Source organism: Scylla paramamosain, chromosome 4 (genome assembly GCF_035594125.1).
Source record: "Scylla paramamosain isolate STU-SP2022 chromosome 4, ASM3559412v1, whole genome shotgun sequence".
Lineage (NCBI taxonomy): Eukaryota > Metazoa > Arthropoda > Malacostraca > Decapoda > Portunidae > Scylla > Scylla paramamosain.
This window is the reverse complement of record NC_087154.1, coordinates 15,246,985-15,256,698: the sequence shown is the minus strand read 5'-3', so window position 1 is coordinate 15,256,698 and position 9,714 is coordinate 15,246,985. Positions and strand designations below refer to the sequence as shown.

Here is a 9,714-nt window from a genome sequence, read left to right as displayed (position 1 = left end):
GAGTTATAATTTTGTTTTTAGTGGGGGGGGGGCGACTAGGTTGTGAGTTCAGGGATGAAAAATATGAATAATTAAGTTACTGTTTACTTTATAGTTGTTACTTTAAGAAGTTTAATAAAGGGGCCATAGCACATTTTTGGGGTGATTTTCAAGCAATTTTGGAGTTTTAGGGTGATCGTCCCTCATAAATAATCAACACTTTGGCAATACCTCAGAAGCGTGGTATGGCTCTGAGAAGCGTTTAATGCCTCTGAGCGGCATTTAAACCAACCCATGTGCTCAGCGAGTGATTTAAAGGTCTACGTTGACATCCGAGAAATTTGCATTTCTCATCTATTTTTTCTTGATTTTTTGAAGATTTTTGTAATTTTTTTTGTGGCGAATCTAGCATCACCCGTCAGGCAAGCCTCTAAGCAGTCACTGAGGGCAGTGAGGGGTGTCTCACAGTCAGTAGCCCGCGGCGGGCTGTTGAGAGAGAAAGGAGGGTGTGTTGCTCTGATCAGCATCATTACTTCTCTTTTAGCACTCTTTAGCACTTCTACGTAGCTACATCACCTTACTCTTCTGAAGATGGCTAGAATAAAGAAGGGAGTGAAGCAGAGCCGACTGAACCTAAAAGCGGCAAGAGAAAAGAAGAAAAAGCAGACGCCGAGTGTTGATGCCCGCGTGACCACAAGCAGTGAGTCACCACTACCACCACCACCCAGCATGTCACCATCACAACATCCAGCGTGAAGAGGAAGAACCTTTTGACAAAAGAATCTGATATACCAGTGGTAACACAAGAAAATGTCTTTTTGAAGAAACAAAGCTTAGAAGAACTTGCATCGAATGTGTGCTGCCCTGAGTGTTTTGAGAAGATGAAGTGCATATTCACGAGAAAACATGCAGACAGTAGCTTCAAAATTGTGTGTACAAAGTGTTCATATATAGCAAAAGACACTGCTGAAGACCACAAAAGTAAGGAAGTAAGTGAAGGACTGAGGTTAGTAGAAGATGTCTACAAAAGGCTAACAACTGATGATATGATGACGAGGTGCCTCAGAGGGAAGACTCAAAATCCCAATGAGTCATTACACCACAGAATATGGCGCTACTGCTCAAAGCACAAAAATGCCACGAAGGAAATGCTGGACTTCGCAACTGCACAGGCGGTGTCCAACTTCAATGGAGGATATCTTTCTAGCGACCTGTGCAGTAAGTTGGGAGTGGCCTTCACAGACAAGAACTACAAATACCTTACAAAGGAAAACACCAAAATGGACAGGCCGATCAAGAAGAAGATCAGAAGCAACCAGCTGCAAAAGGACCTGGAGGCATATGCATCTGGTGCGCATTAGCCATGCAGCGACACTCCCAGAACTTCAGAGCCTCTTTTCTCAAAACATAGGTAAGCGCTTCTAAGTCAAAATAACTTTCTTATTTATCAACCGATTTCCTTGATTTTTTTTTTGTGTGTGTTTGTGTGAATGAATTTTCTACAAAAATTGTTACTTACTTTTCAAAAATATATATATTATATATTTAAAAAAATTCTATTATTCATGATGTCGGGTATGCAGTTTTTCATTGAAATGTATTAGAGGTATATCATTATTTTTTGGGAAAACTAGCAAACAGGCATTGAAGATTAACCCTTCTAGTATACACACAACTTTAGTGTGAATGATTTCTGGACTCATATTACTAAGGAATTATTCAATTTCTAAAGTACTCTTTTTTACAAGTTTTTAATTTTCATATTTTTTCCTTTACAGATACCATGATGAAACTTCGCCTCATCATTTACCATATGATTACACACTTTGAGTAAAATTTACAAAAGGCTATGATGATTTTTAATCAACCCCCCAAAAAAATGTGCTATGGCCCCTTAATTCAATGGACTTTTGAAATCAATTGGGGAATTAGTCAAAGTCTGGTATCTCTTCCCGGCTTGCGTAGCAACAGGGGTAAGAGGACGGCGAAGCAAAGAAGACTTATCAGATTCGTCAACCTCATTGGTGCGGCGTAATTCTCTGGGATTTGTTTGAGCTGGTTTAAGACCTTACCATTATAGAATTAATTTTATCGTATTAAGGGCTCCCCATTCTCTGGAATTAGGTGAAAAATTCGCCTCTATAACCTGGCCAAGCAGGAGAAATTACGTTTATTCACGGGATAAATTTATCATAGAAGTGGTCAACACAGTGACACTGAGAGGGGAGGGGGGAAAAGCAAGGACAAAAGGACACTGAGGAGAGGAGGGGAAAGGGGGGGGGGGTTAGTCACATGGTACTGAGACTGTCTGGTCATCCCCGCACATTACATGGGCCTTAGCCTAAAAAAAAAAGTAGAAATATACATAATTAATTTTCCAGCACTACATGAACTGTACCATTACTTTCATGCAACTTTTCTAAATTATTTCAAAGGGATCTACATGTATATAACTACTTTTATCATTCATCCTTATATTGAGAAAATATAAAAAGAGTAAAGCGTTTGCAAAAAGTGTATTCAAGTGAAATACGGGTCCAATAAAAGAGGGTCACTTTATATATGTGAAAGTGTATTTCATATTCATGTAGTTTTTACTTAAACATCATAGTTGTCTTTGAGTAGGTAATTCATTTTGTTGCCATTTTTAAGGAAGTAGAGATGATAATGTCACTAAAATGAACATCCTTTCTGCAAAGATAATATGGATCATACCCTGATGTTAGATGGAATTGAATGAAAGTCATATCTAGCCTGATCATTTACCAACAGCTTGGCATGTCCTCCCATGTGAATGCCACACCCCATCCGTGTGCTTCATAATTCAGCAGGCCACCTGAGTGGTCTATCTATCCCTTGGTGGTGTAGTGATAGGTTACCTTGGAGGGCGAGTATTCTGTCCCCGTCCAGTAGCTGCCCTGTTAGATACTGTAGGAGGCTGTTCAGTCTTACTGGGTGAGTTTAACTTCAGTCTAATGTTAAATATTGGAGGAATTCTTGCTATCATGGCAAAACTTTGTTAGTTATTGCATGGACTTCACAAATGTGTATTACATTCGGGTCTATTTCATAACTTGTTTTGCTTGATTTGTGCATGATGTCCTTCGTGTTCTTTAACTTCCAGGTTTGGTTGCTATGTCAAAAGATGTGGAATCCCTGTATGCATCAATCAAGGCACTTTCATGTGTAATCAAGACCAGTAAGACAGGTGAGACATCAGTTTCCTTCAAGGCAAGCAGATGAGCTTTGTGCATGAGCCAGGGAAAAATCATACTCAACAAAATAATGCCACACTATGAGCTGGTGGAAAGAATTGTTCTTTGGGTTGAATCATTAATGAGAAAAGTTTGTGGCGGTTACATAGAGTTAAGACAGTTGCTAGGAGCAGTGCACCCATGGGACTGCCTCAATTATCTCCAGGCTGTCAGAGAGAGTAGGTAGAGCTCTTTGCAGTTATGGGTACTATTTTTTTAGGATTTGTACTTTACTGTAACCCTTCCAAGGAGTAAAGCTATAAAACCATTCCTCAGGTCATTGCATTTAGAATTCCAGGTCACCTAACAGAAGAAATAAATAAGTTGTGGAGATTGTGAAGTCAACAGTGTGAAATCAATAGTGAGATGCTATCATAGAAGATGAAGTTTGTTGATCTCAGAAAGATTTGTCCAAGGCATGGCCTCCACAGCACGCCTTATAACTTAAAATGCCCAGAAGAGATTCTTCAGACTTTACTTTCATGTGACAGATGTTGGTACCAGCAAATCTTATGTATTGTGGCAACACATTCTAGATTGGATGGAAGTAACCTAGACTAAACTAGACTAGACTACCAGTTTGTTTCAGACTTTACTAATGTACATAAATAATGAAAAGATAAAAGTACAAGTTTACTTTTTATTTCAGCATGACTTGAAATGAATCAAAGCCTTGGATATCAAACTCTTGCTCTGCTGCTATGTAGGAAGTCTCTTCTCAACTCTCACATCCTACATCTACGAGTATGTATGAGCCTGGCTATCTCTGGAGAGGCTCGGGAGTCCTCTGCCAGACCCAGTATCCCAGCCTTCAATGACCTTTTGTGTGACTTAGAGTTCAGTGCTCAACATTCCTCCTACAGGAAAAAAAATAAATAAATCCAAATATAATAAAGACACGTGGTAACTGTACTCTGACATATTCAGAATCCCAGAAGGAAATGTACAGATAAATAGCTGTAATAACAATGAAAAATTATGAAATTTTTCCACTTCCCAACCATAACCATTTTGTTTAGGTAAGATTATTCACCATTATACACACTTCTTTCAAATTGTAAGCTGTACATGTTGATGAATTGCACATGTACACTCTTTTAGTGGGTAGTAGTGACATTCAGGGAGCAAAAGGTCTCAGGATGACACTGATGGCACCTTGATGGCTGCAGGTCAACTGTTCTCCTCTTCTCATTCACCTGCTAATCAAACTTATGAAGCAACTGCTGCTGTGGAAGACCCTGCTTCTTTTCTGTCAGCTTTTTCTCATTTACTTTAAATTCTGCTATAGCATGATCACTTATCCTAGGGACACTCCAACTTGACATTTTCAGTAAATTCAGATTCCTTACTAAATAATAGATCTAGTTTAAGTTTCATACTATTGCTCATTTAAGATGTGTGTGACACAGGTATGGTGTGATGCCCCTGGTGAGCTTTGCCATACCTTAATGGAACACCTTGAACTGGTCTGGGAGTCTGTGGATCGTGTTGTGTGTGGAAGATGAGGTGAGCTACACTATGTTGCCTATTTTTGGGTTATGAATGGTCTTTTCATATAGCAGTCTAACAATTTTGTGTCTTGTCTTTACCTTATTGGTTAAAATACTACTGTTATAGTATTGTAGTATGATGGAAATTCTCTCTCTCTCTCTCTCTCTCTCTCTCTCTCTCTCTCTCTCTCTCTCTCTCTCTCTCTCTCTCTCTCTCTCTCTCTCTCTCTCTCTCTCTCTCTCTCTCTCTCTCTCTCTCTCTCTCTCTCTCTCTCTCTCTCTCTCTCTCTCTCTCTCTCTCTCTCTCTCTCTCTCTCTCTCTCTAATGGAAAGTTTTAAAAACTGTGTAATAATATTATGAAAGAATTTAAAAACTTGTGGAATGGTAGTGATACAATTTAAAATTCCTCCTCAGGTCATTGAATCTGATGCAGCAGCTGCTTCACCTGTTGTGGAAACAGTCTCAGGGAAGGGAAATAACTTCCACCTCTCCATCCATCAATTCTTCATCTACTTCCAATGCCTCTTCCTCCTACAGTGGCAACAATAACCACAATAATTCAGCCACAAGTATTGCCCTTTCAGGCACCAACAATGTTCCTACCCTCTCCTCCCAGACCACAGCAGTGATTTTTACTCCATTCACCACCCTTCTACCCAACAACCCTCAATCTCAGGACCTCCTGTGAGAAGCAAATCTTGGTTCATCTCAATGTCTTTACTGGAAATATCTTTCCATTCTGCATTTTCTCCTTATAATTATCACTCCCAAAGGAGAATACCTGATAGGTTAAAGAACTAGATTGACTTCAGAATTAGGTTTTTTATTGTAAAGTTTATATATGTACAAATATGTTATGATTTATCTTTGATGTTCTCCTTTACTTATGTCAACAGTGTTTTAAACTTAAAACATTCTGAGTGATTGAATTTGACCTGGTGACAAAATATGTTTTTCAAGTTAATGACCTGATGTTTTTGTTAACGTTTTTTCTTTCCTGAGAGCTTTGGTCAGTTGATGGTATCAACACTCCCTTTTGTCAAGATCTTGGAAAAACACATCGAACTTAAGGGACTTGGTGAAGACATCAGTGACACCTCCACTGTCTGTGAGGAATATTCTCCTTAGAAATAAGTGTCTGGAGATCATCCATAATCTCCTTTTATAATTCCAACAAGAACACAATTCACCATGGGTAAGCTTTGATAATGATAATAATAATAATGAATAATAATAATAATAATAATAATAATAATGATAATAATGATAATAATAATAATAATAATAATAATAATAATAATAAATATATGATAATAATAATAATAATAATAATAATAATAATAATAATAATAATAAAAATAATAATAATAATAATAATAACAATAATAATAATGATAATAATAATAATAATAATAATAATAATAATAATAATAATAATAATAATAGAAATTATTTTTTGTCTTATCAGATTTCTTCCTCACATTTGCATCCATTTTTTTCTCAATCTTAAATTCCATCTATTACAGCTTTTTATTTGTATGTTATCCTTTTTATTTTCTTCTCTTCCATACTTTGAAGTAGTCTGCTCTCATGTGTCACTTCTTTAACTTTAATTTTTAAATCTCATATATTCCTTCACCTCATGAATTTTCAGTTTAGTTTTACTTTATGACATCTTGTGTAGGATTGCCAGCCTGGTTTATAGATGGATGTACTTTTCTATTTCATGCCTTGCAAAATCTGTAAAGAAATATTTACATCTATTAAGATATTACTGTAGTTTGCTGTAACTTTGCTGTAACTCCATCACCTGAATCTCATTTCTGCCCGGAATCATGCCAAGTCTTTTCTCCAACTCACCAAAAACTCCTTCATTAATAGTGTCAAAATCTTTAAAGATCTAACTCCCTTCATGATTTCTGGCAGCTAGCTAAAAAACATGCCTAATAACTTTGCTTCTTTATCTTTCCCTCCTTTATTTTAACCTAATGACACCACTGCCATCTCATCTATTTTTAAAGCTGAACTCTTCACTTAAACCTTTGCTTAAAACTCTCTCCTGGATAATTCAGGGCTTGTTCATCCCTTTCCTCCACCCTCTAACTACTTCATGCTACCCATTAAGATCCTTCGCAGTGATATTTTCCATGCCCTTGCTGGCCTTCACCCATGGAAGGCATATGGACCTGATGGGGGTCCCTCCTATTGTTCTCAGAAACTGTGCCTTTGTGCTTGCAACTTGCCTAGTCAAACTCTTCCAACTCTGTCTATCGACATCTATCTTTCCTTGTTGCTGGAAGTCTGCCTGCATTCATCCTGTTCCTTAAAAGGGTGACCATTCTGATTCCTGAAACTACCATCCTATTGCTTTAATTTCCTACCTGTCTAAAGGTTTTTAATCTATCCTCAACAGGAAGATTCTTAAACATCTATCACCTTACAGCTTTCTATCTGATTGCCAGTATGGGTTCCATCAAGGTCTACTGGTGATCTGGTATTCATTACTGAGTCTTTGTCATCCTGTTTTAGGGATTTTGGTAAAACATTTGCCGTTGCTTTAGATATATCAAAAGCTTTTGTGCATGGGTGTGAGTTTGGAGTGAATGAAAAAAGTAAGGTCATGGTAATTTCAAGTGACCTAAATTGAAGTTATAAAAGAAGGGATTTTTTTTTCTATGTATTTTTATTAATTTATTTATTTAATTATTTTTTATTAATTTTTTAGTAATATGATATTATGGAACTACTTTTTTATGTATTCTTATGGTTATTTTTATTTATTTATTATTATTTTTTTTCTTTTAGTAAAGATATATTATGGAACTACTTCAATGACTTGCAATTTATGGATCAAATAACAAAAGTAATTTAACTGACCTACTCAAAAAAGGAGATGATACAGTATCTTTTTTTTTCATTACATATTTTTTTTTCTTTTTTTTATGGAGGAAGGACACTGGCCAAGGGCAACAAAAATCAAATAAAAAAATATGCCCACTGAAATGCCAGTCCCATAAAAGGGTCAAAGCAGTGGTCAAAAATTGATGAATAAGTGTCTTGAAACCTTCCTCTTGAAGGAATTCAAGTCATAGGAAGGTGGAAATACAGAAGCAGGCAGGGAGTTCCAGAGTTTACCAGAGAAAGGGATGAATGATTGAGAGTACTGGTTTACTCTTGCGTTAGAGAGGTGGACAGAATAGGGGTGAGAGAAAGAAGAAAGTCTTGTGCAGCGAGGCCGTGGAAGGAGGGGAGGCATGCAGTTAGCAAGATCAGAAGACCAGTTAGCATGAAAATAGCGGTAGAAGATAGCTAGATATGCAACATTGCAGCGGTGAGAGAGAGGCTGAAGACAGTCAGTTAGAGGAAAGGAGTTGATGAGATGAAAAGCTTTTGATTCCACCCTGTCTAGAAGAGCAGTATGAGTGGAACCCCCCCCCCAGACATGTGAAGCATACTCCATACATGGCCGGATAAGGCCCTTGTACAGAGTTAGCAGCTGGGGGGGGTGAGAAAAACTGGCGGAGACGTCTCAGAACACCTAACTTCATAGAAGCTGTTTTAGCTAGAGATGAGATGTGAAGTTTCCAGTTCAGATTATAAGTAAAGGACAGACCGAGGATGTTCAGTGTAGAAGAGGGGGACAGTTGAATGTCATTGAAGAAGAGGGGATAATTATCTGGAAGGTTGTGTCAAGTTGATAGATGGAGGAATTGAGTTTTTGAGGCATTGAACAATATCAAGTTTGCTCTGCCCCAATCAGAAATTTTAGAAAGATCAGAAGTCAAGCGTGATATGTTTACCTCCTGAAGGGTTGGACATCTATGAAAAGATGTGGAAAAGTGCAGGGTGGTATCATCAGCGTAGGAGTGGATAGGACAAGAAGTTTGGTTTAGAAGATCATTAATGAATAATAAGAAGAGAGTGGGTGACAGGACAGAACCCTGAGGAACACCACTGTTAATAGATTTAGGAGAAGAACAGTGACCGTCTACCACAGCAGCAATAGAACAGTCAGAAAGGAAACTTGAGATGAAGTTACAGAGAGAAAGATAGAAACCGTAGGAGGGTAGTTTGTAAATCAAAGCTTTGTGCCAGACTCTATCAAAAGCTTTTGATATGTCCAAGGCAACAGCAAAAGTTTCACCAAAACCTCTAAAAGAGGATGACCAAGACTCAGTAAGGAAAGCCAGAAGATCACCAGTAGAGCGGCCTTGACGGAACCCATACTGGCGATGAGATAGAAGGTTGTGAAGTGATAGATGTTTAAGAATCTTCCTGTTGAGGATAGATTCAAAAACTTTAGACAGGCAGGAAATTAAAGCAATAGGACGGTAGTTTGAGGGATTAGAACAGTCACCCTTTTTAGGAACAGGTTGAATGTAGGCAAACTTCCAGCAAGAAGGAAAGGTAGATGTTGACAGACAGAGCTGAAAGAGTTTGACTAGGCAAGGTGCAAGCATGGAGGCACAGTTTCGGAGAACAATAGGAGGGACCCCATCAGGTCCATAAGCCTTCCGAGGGTTTAGGCTAGTGAGGGCACAGAAAACATCATTGCGAAGAATTTTAATACATGGCATGAAGTAGTCAGAGGGTGGAGGAGAGGGAGGAACAAGCCCAGAATCGTCCAAGGTAGAGTTTTTAGCAAAGATTTAAGCTAAGAGTTCAGCTTTAGAAATTGATGTGATAGCAGTGGTGCCATCTGGTTGAAATAGAGAAGGGAAAGAAGAAGAAGCAAAGTTATTGGAGATATTTTTGGCTAGATGCCAGAAATCATGAGGGGAGTTAGATCTTGAAAGGGTTTGACATTTTCTGTTAATGAAGGGGTTTTTGGCTAGTTGGAGAACAGACTTGGCATGGTTCCGGGCAGAAATATAAAGTGCATGAGATTCTGGTGATGGAAGACTTAAGTACCTTTTGTGGGCCACCTCTCTATCATGTATAGCACGAGAACAAGCTGTGTTAAACCAAGGTTTAGAAGGTTTAGGAAGAG

At 38.1% G+C, this 9,714-nt stretch overlaps 1 long non-coding RNA gene across 1 annotated transcript; it reads left to right on the top strand.

Moving 5' to 3' along the window:
• The first annotated feature begins 460 nt into the window (after nucleotides 1-460).
• Nucleotides 461-1,827, top strand: LOC135097375 (uncharacterized). Its single transcript, XR_010265627.1, has 2 exons — nucleotides 461-1,390; nucleotides 1,758-1,827. It is a non-coding gene; the product is annotated as an uncharacterized LOC135097375 (long non-coding RNA).
• The last annotated feature ends 7,887 nt before the right edge of the window (nucleotides 1,828-9,714 follow it).